Below are 15,452 nucleotides of genomic sequence, written 5' to 3'. Positions count from 1 at the left end.
TGAGACCTGATTCTTGACCCAGAATGTGATGTATTCTGGAGAATGTTCCATGTGCACTGAAGAATGTATATTCTGTTGCTTTGGGTTGGAATATTCTGAATATATCTGTGATGTCCATCTGGTCCAGTGTGTCTTTAAAGCCTTTATTTCCTTGTTGATTTTTTGCTTGGATGATCTGTCTATTTCAGTAAGGGGGGGGGTGTTATAGTCCCCTACTATTATTGTCTATGTGTTTCTTTGATTTTGTTATTAGTTGGTTTATGTAATTGGCTGCTCCCATGTTAGGGGCATAGACATTTAAAATTGTTAGATCTTCTTGTTAGACAGGCCCTTCAAGTATGATATATTGCTCTTTCTCATATCTTATTATAGTCTTTGGCTTAAAATGTAATTTATCTGATATAAGGATTGGCACCCCAGCTTTCTTTTGATGTCCATTAGCATGGTAAATTGTTTTCCACCCCCTCACTTCAAATATAGAGGTATTTTGGGTCTAAAATGAGTTTCTTGCAAACAGCATCTTGATGGGTCTTATTTTTTAATCCATCCTGATACACTGTGTCTTTTGATTGGGGACATTTAGCCCATTTACATTCAGGGTAACTATTGAAAGATATGAATTCGGTGCCACTGTATTGCTTGTAAGGTGAGTATTACTGTATATTGTCACTGTTCCTTTCTGGTTTGTTTCTTTTAGGCTCTTTCTTTGCTTAGGGAACCCCTTTCAATATTTCCTGTAGGGCTGGGTTGGTGTTTGCAAAAATTCTTTTAATTTTTGTTTGTCCTGGAAGCTTTTTTTTTTTTTTAATTTATTTTCAGTGTTCCAGAATTCATTATTTATGGACCACTCACAGTGCTCCATGCAATATGTGTCCTCTGTAATACCCACCACCAGGCTCACCCAACCTCCACCTCCCGTCCCTCCAAAACTCTCAGATTGTTTCTCAGAGTCCTCCATCTCTCATGGTTCGTCTCCCCTCTAATTTCCCCCAACTCACTTCTCTCCATCTCCCCATGTCCTCCATGTCAATTCCTTTTGCTCCACAAATAAGCAAAACCATATGATAATTGACTCTCTCTGCTTGACTTATTTCACTTAGCATAATCTCTTCCAGTTCCATCCATGTCAATACAAAAGTTGATTATTCATCCTTTCTGAGGGAGGCATAATACTCCATAGTATATATGGACCATATCTTTTTTATCCATTCATCTGTTGAAGGGCATCTTGGTTCTTTCCAGAGTTTGGCAACTGTGGCCATTGCTGCTATGAACATTGGGGTACAGATGCCCTTCTTTTCAGTACATCTGTATCTTTGGGGTAAATACCCAATAGTGTAATTGCAGTGTCATAGGGAAGCTCTATTTTTAATTACTTAAGGAATCTCCACACTGTTTTCCAAAGGGGCTGCACCATCTTGCTTTCTCACCAACAGTGTAAGAGGGTTCCCCTTTCTCCACATCCTCTCCAACACATGTTGTTTACTGTCTTGTTGATTTTGGCCATTCTAACTGGTGTAAGGTGGTATCTCAATGTGGCTTTGATTTGAATCTCCCTGATTGCTAATGATGATGAACATTTTTTTCATGTGTCTGTTAGCCATTTGTATGTCTTCATTGGAGAAGTTCTGTTCATATCTTCTGCCCATTTTTTGACATGATTATCTGTTTTGTGTGTGTTGAGTTTGAGGAGTTCTTTATAGATCTTGGATATCAGCACTTTCTCTGTATTGTCATTGGCAAATATCTTCTCCCATTCTGTGGGTTGCCTCTTTGGTTTGTTGACTTTTTCCTTTGCTGTGCAGAACATTATGATCTTGATGAAGTCCCAAAAGTTCATCTTTGCTTTTGTGTCCTTTGCCTTTGGAGACATCTTGAAAGAAGTTGCTGTGGCTGATGTCAAAGAGGTTACTGCCTATGTTCTCCTCTAGGATTTTGATAAATTACTGCCTCACATTGAGGTCTTTTATCCATTTTGAGTTTATCTTTGTGTATGGTGTAAGAGAATGGTTGAGTTCATTCTTCTATATGTAGCTGTCCAATTTTCCCAGCACCATTTATTGAGGAGACTGTCTTTTTTTCATGGTATATTTTTTTTCCTGCTTTGTCCTGGGAGCTTTTTATCTCTCCTATTTTTAATGAGAGCCTTGGTGGATATAGTATTCTTGGCTGCATATTTTTCTCATTTAGTGCTCTGAAAATATATATCATGCCAGTCCTTTCTGGCCTGCCAGGTCTCTGTGGATAGGTCTGCTGCCCATCTAATATTTCTACCGTTGTATGTTACAGACCTCTTGTCCCAAGTTGCTTTCAGGATGTTCTCTTTGTTACTAAGACTTGTAAATTTTGCTATTAGATGATGGGGCATGCACCCATTTTTGTTGATTTTGAGGGAGGTTTTCTGTGCCTCCTGTATTTTGATGCTTGTTCCCTTTGTCATATTAGGGAAATTCTCTGCTATAATTTCTCCAATGTACCTTCTGGCCCTCTCTCTCTCTTCTTCTTCTGGGATTCCAATTATTCTAATATTGTTTCATCTTATGGTCTCACTTATCTCTCGAATTCTCCCTTTGTGGTCCAGTAGTTGTTTGTCTCTCTTGCTCAGCTTCTTTATTCTCTGTCATTTGGTCTTCTATATCACTAGTTTTCTCTTCTGCCTCATTTATCCTAGCTGTAAGAGCCTCCACTTTTTATTGCACCTCATTAATAGCTTTTTTAAGAGTTCAACTTGATTAGATTTTAGTTCTTTTATCTCTCCAGAAAGGGACTTTATTTCACCAGAAAGGGATTGTCTAGTATCTTCCATGCTTTTTTTGAGCCCAGCTAACACCTTGATAATCATCATTCTGAACTCTAGTTCTGACATGTTACTAATGCCCATATTGACTAGGTCCCTAGCCTTTGGTACTCCCTCTTGTTCTATTTTTTTGTGGTGAGTTTTTCCACTTTGTCATTTTATCCAGATACGAAGAGATGAATGAAAGAACAAAATACTAAAAGGGAGGCAAAGACTCCAGATAAATGTACTCTAACCAAATCAGAAGAGACCCAAAACTGTGGGGAGAAGAAAGGAGGAAAAAAATATACATATATATTATTTTTTTATATATTTTTATATAAAATATAAATATATATATATTTTATATATTTTTTGTTCTATTCACCACACACACACATACATACACACATATATATATGTGTGTGTGGTGAATAGAACAGAGCCACCTACTTGATTTTAGGTATATTCTGGTCTCTTAGGAGAAACTACCTCCTAAAATTTTAAAGAAAGAAAAACATATATGTGAAAGTAAGGGTAAACATGATGGAGGAATGGAATATGACTGTAAAGATGAAAATTTAAAAATATTCTAAGAAAGGAATTGATAAGAAATTGGTTGGAAAAAGGGAAAAAAAAGATGAGAGAATGTGCTCAGGCTGGAGACTAGAACAAAGCCATGCACTAGATTTAGGGTATATTTTGATCTATTGGAAGAAATTGTATCCCAAAATTTTAAAGAAAAAAACCCCTATATGTATACAAAAAATAAGGTTAAATATGATGAAGAGATAAAATATGACTATAACGATGAAAATTTAAAAATATATTTTAAAAAAGGTATTGATAAGATAAAATACTTTAAAAATGTTAAAATGGGAAAGAGGAAAAGTTATAAAAACTAGAATAAGAAAATAATAAAATTAAGAAAATTTGCCTTTGGATGACTAAAGGATCATGAGAAAAAAAGCCATGAATTCTATGTGTTGCTTTCCCCTAGCTCTGGAGTTCTGCAGTTCTCATTGATTGGTGAACTTGGTCTTGGCTGGATGTTCTTGCTGATCTTCTTGGGGGGGAGCCTGTCGCAGTGATTCTCAAATGTCTTTGCGTGAGGTGGAATTGCACTGCTCTTGCCAGGACCAGGCTAAGTAAGCTGCTCGGGTTCACTTTCAATAGCTTTTATTACCTGAACACTTTCTGTATAGCTTGGAGGAGGAGAATGAAGAAGGTGGTTTCCCAATCTTTGGCCCTGGAGATGCTGAAAACTCAGGGCCCCTCTCCCCAGTGCACCCTCAGAGAAAAGCAGTCAATCACTCCCATCTCCCTAGTCTCTGGATGCACTCCTTGCTCACCTGGCCTGTGACTGAGTGTTTCTAACTCTGGCACATGGCCCCATTTGGAGTCTCCAAACCCAGCTGATTCCTGCAGTGTGTTCCTGTGCCACTCCTCTTGGAGGAAGAAGGAGGGGGTCTCTCTGGATCTGCCACTTGTGGGGTCTCTGTTTGAAAAGCAGTGACTGGACTGTTCCTCAGATCACAGTTTAAGGTAACCCTGAGCTGAGGGCATACTCATTGGCTCCATCTCTGTAGCTGGGTTCTCCCTCTGATACCTGGCAGCTCTGCCACACTCAGGCACTCCTGGTCTTTCTGCAATCCTGTGGGTCCTGAGACCACACTGTCCCCGGGAGGGCTCCACCCTTGCTTAGTCTCTGGAGTTACATCCCTCAGTGGGTCAGACTTCTTAAAGTTCTGATTTTGTTCTCTGATGCTCTACAGTTTGACAGGAGCCAGCACTTCCCCCTGCAGTCTATCTTCCCGCCACTTCAGGTTCACTTCTCTGCATGTCCTACCTTCCAGAAAGTGGTCACTTTTCTGTTCCTAGAATTGCTGCTTTTCTTCTCTACTCCTGTTGAGTTTGTAGGTGTTCAGAATGGTTTGATAACTAACTGAACTCCTGGGACCTTATTGTATTTCAGTCTCCTACTCCTCCACCATGTTTTCTTTTTTCTTAATTTAGGTGTTTATCACTATAAACTTTCCTAGTGGAACTGCTTTTGCAGCATCCCATAAATTTTAATATGTTGTATTTTCATTTGTCTCAAGATAGTTTCTAGTTTTCCTTTTAATTTCTTCTTTGACCCAATGGGGTTGTTCAGGAGTTTAATTCCCACATTAGTTTTCCTTTTGTTACTGATTTCTTTCTTTCTTTCTTTTTTTTTTTAGATTTTAAGTATTTATTTATTTGAGAGAGAGAACATGAGCGGGGGGACAGGCCGAGGGAGAGGAAGAAGCAGACTTCCTACTGAGCAGGAAGCCTGATGCGGGGCTTGATCTCAGGACCCTGGGATCAGGACCTGAGCTGAAGGCAGAAACTTAACTGACTAAGCCACCCAGGTGCCCTGATTTCTACTATCATACCATCATGGTCTGAGAAATACTTGCTATGATTTTAATCTTAAATTTGCCAAGACTCATTTTGACTTAATATATGATCTATTCTGGAGAATGGTCTGTGTGGATTTGAGAAGTATGTGTATTCTGCTGTTGGATGTGGAATGTTCTATTCATCTGTTAGTTCCATTTGACCTGTAGTGTTAAATACTTGTAGGGAGCATATAGGTGGGTCTTTTTTGTTTGTTTGTTTGTTTTTGTTTTTGGCAAGTACTTACTAATGCCATCTCATTAGTTTTTTTCTGACTATATGTAGTTTCCTTGTTCCTTTCTTCCTTTGGGAATTGATGATTTTCTGTAGTGGTATGCTTTCTTTTTTTTTCCTCTATTCTTTGTGTATCTACTGTAGGTGTTTGCTTTGTAATTATCATGATGTTTTCATAGAACATCTTTAGATTCAACAGCATATCTGAATTTGACTACATAGTTATCTTTACCATCGTGTTTTATACTATCATGTTAGTATTAATGTTCTTTCATTTCAGCTTGAAAAACCCCTTTCAACATTTCTTGTAAGGAATATCTAGTGTTGATGAACTCTTTTAGCTTTTGTTTGTTTGGAAAAATCCTTATATCTCCCTCATTTCTGGGGGAAAACTTTGCTGGGTATTTTTGGTAGGCAGTTTTTCTCTTTCAGTTCTTTGAATTTGTAATCCCATTCTCTCCTAATTTGTAAGGTTGTTACAGAGAAATCCACAGATAGCCTTATAGGGTTCCCTTGTCTGTAACTTTGTTTTTCTTGCTGCTTTTAAAATTCTCTTTTTGTCTTTGGTTTTAAACAGTTTTATCATAATGTGTTTTGGAGAAGATCATTTGGGCAGGGAGAGTGGCAAACAGAGGGAGAAGCAGGCTCCTTGCTAGGCAAGGAACCCAATGTGGGGCTTAATCTCAGGACCCAGAGCTCATGACCTGAGCTGAAGGCAGACACTTAACCAACTGAGCCACCTGGCACCCCTTGTGGCAGAATTCTTAAGCTTGTATATTTTCTCTTCATTCTAGAAAGCCAGGCTGGGTGCTGACGGCATCCCTTTGCTTTCCCTAGAGTGGGTATGAATGCTCAAGTTTGTGTGATTTTTTTTTCTCCCAGGTCTGTAGGGGTAGGTTTTTGCACATGCTTATTTGTTGTCTGCAAAAGTTTGCTCTTGCCACTATTGGGAGTGCACACAGGGAGCCAGACACAAGGTTGGTAGTTGTATGGGCTTGGTGTGTGGAGCCCTGGGGGTTCCTCTGGGCCAGGTAGGGGAGTCTGCAGGTGAAATATTTCCAGTGGCTTGTGGGTGGGCTTCCTGTTGGAAGATGTGAAGCACTCAGTAGGATTTATGCACCTTTGATATATTCTGTTCTTTTACTTTTCTTTTTTCTTTTTTTTTTTTAGATTTTATTTACTTATTTGTCAGAGGAAGAGAGAGCACAAGCAGGCAGAGTGACAGGCAGAGGCAGAAGGAGAAGCAGATTCCCCGCTGAGCAAGGAGCCCCATGTGGGACTTGATCCCAGGACCCTGGAATCATGACCCGAGCCTAGGGCAGTGGCTTAACCAACTGAGCCACCTGGTGTCCCGATACATTCTGTTCTGATCTCTGGATGCTATTCTCCCAGCTTCTCCCTGCCTCTCCCCCTCTGCCTGTCTCCTCAGTCTTGCAGTTCTGGATGGGATTCAGTATTCTGGATAGGATGAGAAACAAGTTGGTCTGTTGGACAGTGTGCTGCACAGCTGGAGTGCTCACTTACATGTTTTCACTTTCTGCTATGGGAGAAGTTATGGACAAAGAAGGTGCCTCTTAGCACTAAACTGTGTTGCTTTGGGAGAAAGGTAATGCAGGTAAAGTGAAACTGTTCCTCTTACCCTCTTCAGTATTTCCAGTCTCAGATTTTTTGAATCCAATGGTGTGCTGGAACTTCTCTGCTGGGCCCCTGGACTCCCACAAAGACTTTCTTATCTGTGGGTGATTTTCTGAGTCAGTGTTCTTTTGAGAGGAAGATAGTGGAAAACCTTATTCTGCCACAATGATGACATCACTCTTTAAGTCTTAATTTAAATGCAATTTCTAGCTTTCTGTATATTAAAGCATGAGGGATATTATAATATTATTAGTTAACAAAGCCATTTTAATTCCAATTGAAAGTGACATGGAACTTTGACTCTAAACTCTAATTTAATTTTAATTTCCATTAATAGTGAATGATATGAAATTACATGAAATGACTTGGATTTATTGGAATCAGACTTATTGGAATCAGATTTAGGTTTGCAAAATTGCATAGGGACTAAAGATACTCCTTTTGAGATTCAAAATTATTAAAATACACGTATTGGATGTAAGTAGCCCCCACTAAGGTCCACTGTGAAATGTTATCAGCTCCCGAGAAAAACTCACTATAATGCAAAGGTGCTCTAGAGTAGTGACTTGGGATCCTTTTTAGGTCCTTGGGTGTTAAGGAGGAAGAATGGTTTTAAGTATGATGAGGCTATGAATGCGAAGCTTTTTTCTTACCAATCCATCTTACAATGAGCGTCCCCTGAGAAAATTGTGCATATTTTCAAGGAAGGATGATAACTCCTAGGGAAGGAACAGCCTCCTTCTGCAACTTGGGGGAATTTGCTACCTGGGAAGAGAGTCTGGAGCAGTGGCAGGTTGTAACGACCAGAGGAAGAATCTTAGTTCCAGCTGCAACTCTTCAACTTTCCAGGTTTTTTTAAGTGAAGATGCTGAACGATTGGCATTAGCAGGGAGAAATGGAGGGATCCCTTCTGACTACCCAAATTTTGACTGTTTCTAACTTGTTTACTGATAGCAACGGTATCTGACAGTGTGTTTTAGACCTGTAGATGTTTATTGCTTCTCAGACTTAAATGTGTATATGAATCATCTGAGGATCTGGTTAAAGTGTAGGTTCTGACTCATTGGGTATGGGTGAATCTTGAGATTCTACATTTCTCACAAGATCCTGAGTGAATTTAATGCTGCTGGTCCAAGGACCACATTTTGTGTAGCAGAATGTGGTAGGCAGATTTATAGCCCTTAAGAAGATTGTGTACCCTAATCCCTGGGACTCTGAGTATGTTACCTTACATGGAAAAAGGGACTTTGCAGATATAATTAAGTTTACTAATTCATTGACCTTAAAATAGGGCGATTATCCTGGATTATCTGTGTGGGTACAGTATACTTACATGAACTCTTAAAAGCAGAAAGCAGAGAAGAGGAGGTCAGGGAGATTGCATATGTGAGAAAAATTTGGCATACCATTGCTGGCTTGAAGATGAAAAAGCCATATAAAAAGTATAAGAAGGAACTGAATTCTGCCAGCATCTTGAGCCAGCATCTTTCAAAAACGTGCTTGAAAGTGGATTCTTTCCCAGAGCATCTAGTAAGAAATGCAGCCCTGCCAATCCCTTAATTTTAGTCTTGTGAGCCCTAAACAGAAAGTCCAATGGAGCTATTCTGTGCCCAGAATTATAAGCCACAGAAACTACAAGGCAATAAGTGGGTATTAGTTTAGCTGCTAAATTTGAGATAATTTGTTATGGCAGAAAAGGAAAATTTAATATGTAAGGTAATCTAGAACATCTAACATCTAAGGGGAGCATGAAATCATCTAGCATTAGCAGGGTGAATATGAGTTCCACATCCAAGAAAGATGTGAGAACAACCACAACTAGCCTTTGCATCAGTTAGACTCCTAGGGACCTCAGAATTATTAAGAAAGGCATGACTCCAGGAGACTAAAGTTGTTCTTAAACCCGGAGTCATACTAAAATATATTTAAAGAGATAGGAGAAGATATATATATATATATATATATATATATATATATATATATATATATATATATAAAATAATATCTGTCTATTGGAGAAAATTCTTCATGGGTCTTTTGTATTTTTGCATTCTCACAAGCAATAATATTGACAATCTTGCAGGATGCTTGTATAGTGAACAGACTTGGAATATGGAGACAGTGATGTCTTCCTCTGGGGCAGGGGGCATGTTTATTTACTGTCCAGTATAATAAAGATAATAGTTCCCTCTGGGGAAAAAGTAGGACATGTTTGGTTGCTTCCTATTATAAAAAATTGGGTTTCCTTTAGCTTGTTTCTTGGCTGTGATGAAAACACACTGTGGGCACAGCATTCACCTGGGCTGCTCCCGATCACCCCCATGGGACTTGAGGGTGGGTAAAGAAACATAAAGGTGAAACTCATGTTTGCTGGGTGGTGAGTAATAACATCCCTTGTCTCTAACCTAGGAGTCTTTTCTCTTCTGTCACCAGCCACGAAGCTGTGGCAAGCTAAATTGTTAGCTTGCAAGTAGGTTAAACCTCAGATTTTCATAGTTCTTAACTACATGAATAAATCTTATGTGTTTGTGTATATGTGTGTGTGTGTTCATGTAGGTTTCAAATTCAAATGTTTTTATCTGTTGACAATGAAGTAAGTTGAAGAAGATTGATCTGTTACGGAGTGATCTGAAGTTTCCTAATACCACGAATTCAATAGGTTTTTGGCTCTAGTGTTCTCTTCTTAAGCCATGAAATTTATATTGAATCTCTTGCCATTAAAGAAATATTACATTCAATCAGCAAGAAGTCCAAAAGTTTTACTGAAATAAACAGCTATGCTTAACTTTTTTTGATATTATTTTATTACCATAGTCAACACTGTTAAGTAACATATATTCTTCTCCAATATTATTTTATATAATATGGGATTTTGGTTTTCTTACATCCAACCCAGAGTGTCTTTCTGTTGTTGTAAATACTGCTTAATTTAAGTAATAATGGTAGTAATGATGGTGAGCTACATTCTTGATTAAAAATTTTTCTAAAATGACATATTCTAAATTTTGGGACTTGAAATGAGCCTTTGGTAAACATTGTAAGAGATAATTATTCTTAATAATTTTTAGGAAGTCGATTTTGTAGGAGGGTCTCATTAGAAAAGTATCTCACTGGAAAAAATACCAAAATTTAGCACATATTCATGCTTTTTCTTAGGCAGACTGGAAAATGTATGCTATCCTTTTTCTGTTTTCACCTTTTAGACCCATAAGGAAGAATATAGATGTGAGTGTGCCCCAAACAAAACTCAAGTTTCATTAAAAAAAAAAAAATGTGTTACTTGAGGGTCTGGGAAGGCTCAGGCATTCAAAGTTTAGCTTGTTTGGTATCAGATGTCACTTGATATTCTTTTCTATCAAGGGGTGTCTTTTTCTTCAATGTGTCTGTTGAATATTTATTGTGTCTACCAAGACAGATTAAATATTTGTATGCAAAACAGTTCCAATTTTATGAAAAGACTATAAAAGATTATATGTGTATTGTTTTTTGTTTTTAACCACCACTATTTCTCCATCTGCTTTCATAGGTTTCTGCCAAGAGGAAGAACGTGAAATATAATCTGGGCTCAATCCTACCATTTTTTGAAATTCTGTGGAAAAGCAATAACAAGCAATTGTATAATAAGGCATTGTTCCTGTTTACTGAGTAGAACACTGCCTGGCAGACCTGGTTAAAATTAGGGGTGGGAATGGTGAAGAAGATGATAAAGGAAAGTAATTCCGTCTAAAAAAGATCTGTCTTTGTTATAGAGGCCTGGCTGACCCGATTAATCAGTTTCTTTTTATCTTAAAATTTCACGGTTAAAAATTAATTAATTCATTTGCCGTTTGCTTTTTCTGAGCACCTTCTCTATACAAAGAACTTTTAGCTAAGCAATGCATTTCTTTTCTTGTAAAAACAGCAAGTCTTGCCAAGTGTTGTCTTTATTCAAGAAAGGAAAGAAAAACCTGTGCTTTCTTTGCTTGCAGTGGTGCAGATTTGTTTTCAGTGTTTGGAGTTCAACCTTTGAATAAGATATTTTTTTCTTTTCCAACAGATCATTGTCAACATGTGGTTTCTTTTGGCTACTATCTAGTATCTTCCTAGAGAACTCTTCATTCACTCTTTCCAGATTAGAAAAAATCTATTTAGGAGACTAATAAAAAGTCACCAAAATGATCTGAAAGGGGAAAAAAAAAAGCAACTCTCAGGAGAAGGGTAGTTCTTGTTTCAATGGAATCTTAGAACCATTAACTTTCTTTTCAATGATTCTCTCTCCCCGCTCTGATTCTCACTGGATTAGTAAAGTGCCACGATTTGAGACGGGACATTCTTTCAGCTGGTAATGTGACACCATTTGAATATTATGAATCCTGCTTTCTCTTTTTCTTTGTTGTGATGTTTATGCTTGATATGTTTTTTCTAAACTATTTCTTAATGTCGGAGGTATAAATTCGGCAATGTTACTGAAAATATAGCAGTGATATTGCCGTTAGTTTGATACCCACAGGAATCTGACAGGGATGCTTTTATTCTGTGAAGTATAAAGATTGTGTTATATTTATAGAAATGATGTCTTACAAAATCATGAAAATGAGCCTTGAACAATCTGAGGTGTGGAGTTTTATGCCTTTGTTGGTCTCTGGTCTCTCTTACAGTCTTGACTCAATGTAAGCCAGGCCATCTTATTTGTACTGTCATTTCTACACATAATGTAATTTGTAAATATCAGCAAAAGGAATTTTTTTTTCATATGGAAAAGAATTTTCTCTTTTTATGATAGTTTATAGAAGGATAGGTGATTAAAAGTCCAAAGTGCTTCTGCTTTTATAAAATAATAGCATGAGAGTTGATAATGTCTATAGTCTCCCCTTTTAAGGAAAGTAATATTTCTATTCCAAGAGTTGTCCCATGAATAAATTTTCATGCTCCCTTCCCCTGTCCTAAGGATATTTTCTGTATTTTCTTAGTTTGAGGAGAGTATCTTTAGCAGTTTCTTTGATTAAAGTGGGGAATATTCTAGGCAGCCTTCAAAATGCTGTGTAAATTTTCAACTCAGCACCTGGTTTTCTTGTGTTTTCTTCCCTTGCGATGCAATCCCAAACTTAACTGTAGCAGACAGCACACTCAGAGCCGGCGACAGGTCTTCTGTACTTTCTATGTCTTGTCTGATGTAGCCTGCGTTGAAGTACCCCTTCTCCTTTCGTAAACCCTTATCTGCCTTGAAAGAAGCCCTTCGCTGGCTCGAAGTTCTTTAGTTCTTTGTTTATGTGTTTGGATTTTCTGACTGCTCTGTAGACTGTGGGAGTAGAAATGATATTTTAATAGTTCCCATAAATTTGTGATTCTGGGAACAGAGTAGATACTCAGGAAATGTTCTTTATCCCAAAGACTAGCTGGTTCTGGCCCCTGTCTGAGCAGTACTATTAGGTTCCTTACACCTTTGTCTTCTGTCTTACCTCGGCTGCTACAACAAAAATATCATAGAATGAAAAAAAATAGTGCAGACTGGGTGGCTTACAAAGAATAGAAAGTTATTTCTGACAGTTCTGGGGTCTGGGAAGTCTAAGATCTGGCAGTGCTGGCAGATTGGGTGTCTGGGGAGGACCTGTTTCCTGCTTCACGGACAGCTGTCTTGTCACTTTGTCCTCACATGGTGGACCGGGCAAGGATCTCTCTGAAGTCTCATTTTCAAGGGGACTAATCCCATTCATGAGGGCTCCACCCTTATGATCTAGTTATCTCCCAAAAGCCCCATCTACAAATATCATTATATTGGAGATTAGGTTTTGACATAGGAATGTCAGGGGACCCAAACATTCAGTCTATGGTAACTTCCTTTCTGGGAAGGCCCAGAGTCTGTATTCAAAAGGAGTATAAAATTGCATAAATGAATGAGATAATGAATGGGATGTGATCAGTCTTTGTTTGTTTATTGGATTAGGTGAGATAGTCTCTTAAAGAAGGTAAAAATTTACAGAAAAGGCATAAATCTTGTCTGAAATAGAGTGGGCCTTGCAGATGAACAGGTCAAGTGTGGTGGGAGACAAATGTGTAGGGCACTGGAAACTAGGGGGAAAGTAAGATGACAAAAAGTTTCTGCTCACAGGGGCAAGTTGACTGTGTGGGAAATAAAAGCACTGATTGAGAATCTTGGCTTTCTCATCCCATACCTGAAACTGGACCATGGTTGTTGTTGTTATTGTTTGAAGGTTTTATTTCTTTATTTGACACAGGGAGAGAGAGAGCACAAGCAGGGGGAGGGACAGGCAGGATCCCCACTGAGCAGGGAGCCTGACGTGGGGCTCAATCCCAGGGTCCCAGAATCATGACCTGAGCCAAAGGGAGACACTTAACTGACTGAGCCACCATGTTTTTGAAATTAGTTTTTAAGAGTCTGATCTGTTTGGATAAAAACAAACCTTTGTAAACATTGTTGGAGAAAGTGACTGGGGATAGAACCTAAAGCTGCTCACCTAGCGGTTTCAGCCAAGGGCAGTATTGCTTTGATGGGTTGTGTCTAAGGGAGAACAGCTCTCTTTGGAATGTGGTGCTGTGGAGTGCTTCTATGTGAGTTTTCATAGCATGTTCCAGACCAGGAGATTGTGTTGCTTACTTGGAGCACATTTTTCTGCAAGGTGGTCTTTGCCATCAAAATCTGTCAACATTAAAGGCTTTTCTTGACTCCAGAAGTGGGGTGGTAAGTGTCAGTGGTCCCTGTGCATCATTATTGTTTGAGGCAGATGTCTGTGTAAAGGCTTCCCAATATTCCTTCATTTGTGCAGCATTTTGGCTGTCATCTTGTTACTACTGACTTCAATAGGGATGGTGTTTTCTGTAAAGTTCAGTGTATTTTGCTTGTGAAAAATACATTTAAGAGAATATAACTGAGGTACTGTGACCTGTACATCAAGGTACAGGAACTCTGGCTTTGACTTGGCCTAATAGAGATTTGTTATGGGCTGTGTTAGCAGAACTTGAATTGGTTGGAAATATACTTTTTTTTTTTTCTTTCTGGTAGAAGAATGTTCCTGAAAATACTCAGATGCTTTCCTGACTTGGAAAAGAATCTGGTGACCTCAGAAATTCATAAGAGCTAATAGCTATTTGATCTATTATTAAAATTATGCTGAAAGATTTTGGAGAAAGATAATATAGGGGACTACATAAACATAAAGCCTTAAAATAGAATTAAGTCCTTAACCTTGTGAAAGGATACATTTTTATTTTTCACATCTGTATATTAATCTTTTGCTAAATTAATATCTGTGTATTACTCCCTTTCTTTTTTCTTACTTAGAGGGAAAAATATTTCTTCCTTTTCAAGGATAGTTCCTCTATTTTTGTCAATGATCTCATTTATTTGGACTACTTTCAGGCTAGTAAAATAAATTTCTCTCCCCTTTTACATTTGCATATTTAATAGCTCTTTCTTTAGTGGATCCTTTGTCATTTATCTACAATAAATTAAGATTTTTTTCATCATCCCCTTCTTTTAACCTTCCTTCCCTCTTGGTTCTATTTTTATTGTTACTGTCAGCAGTGTTCTATTTGCCCTTATGAGGTAGGCACTGTGTTAGGTACTGGGGACATAGAAATTAACCAGCACAGGGTCTGTTTTCAAGTAGCTGATGGTCTGGTGGAAGGTACAGATAGGCAGCCAACATGGTAGATTGTAATAAATACAAAGCCATGTTATGTAAAAGAGGCTGGAAGGACACAGAGTGTGAAGACATGTGACTGCATCTTAATGACCAGGAAAGTTTCTCAAACAGGTCCTGTTTTAGTGGACTCATGAGGGATGAACAGAGAAGGTAGAAATCCCTGACTAGACAGAGGCACAGAACCATGAGAAAATAAATACTTGGTTTGGCTGAAGAATAGCAACCTTGGAAGGCATGCTCATAGACTGATTCTGTTGAACAAAGTAGAAAATAAGGAAGGATATACCAGAATATTGGGATGACAAAAGATTTGACTTCAGTTTTGACTGTGTTGAGTTTGAATAGGGAGAAGCAGGGCACTACTAGAGGTAGGGCACTATTTGTGAATGGCCCTGTATGCTGTACGAAGGTGTATTCCTTTCCTATTGTTTTTACAATAAATTACCACAGACTTAGTTAGCTTAAAACAACACAGACTTATTAGTCTATAGTCAAATGTCCAAGATGGGTTTTATGGGGCTAAAATTATTGGCAGAGTTGTGTTCTTTCTGGAGGCTCTAGGGGAGAACCCATTCTTTGCTTTTTTCAGCTTCTAGAGGCTGCCTGCATTCCTTGGCTTATGGCTGCATCACTAGTTCTGGGGACTAAAACAGGGACATCTTTGGAGGGTCACTATTTTGCTTACTAGTCAAGGTATTTGAACTCATCCTGAAGGCAAAGAGAAGCTATTGCTACATATTTAG

This window comes from Martes martes (genome assembly GCF_963455335.1).
Source record: "Martes martes genome assembly, chromosome: 7".
Classification (NCBI taxonomy): Eukaryota; Metazoa; Chordata; class Mammalia; order Carnivora; family Mustelidae; genus Martes; species Martes martes.
This window is presented reverse-complemented; position numbering follows the sequence as displayed.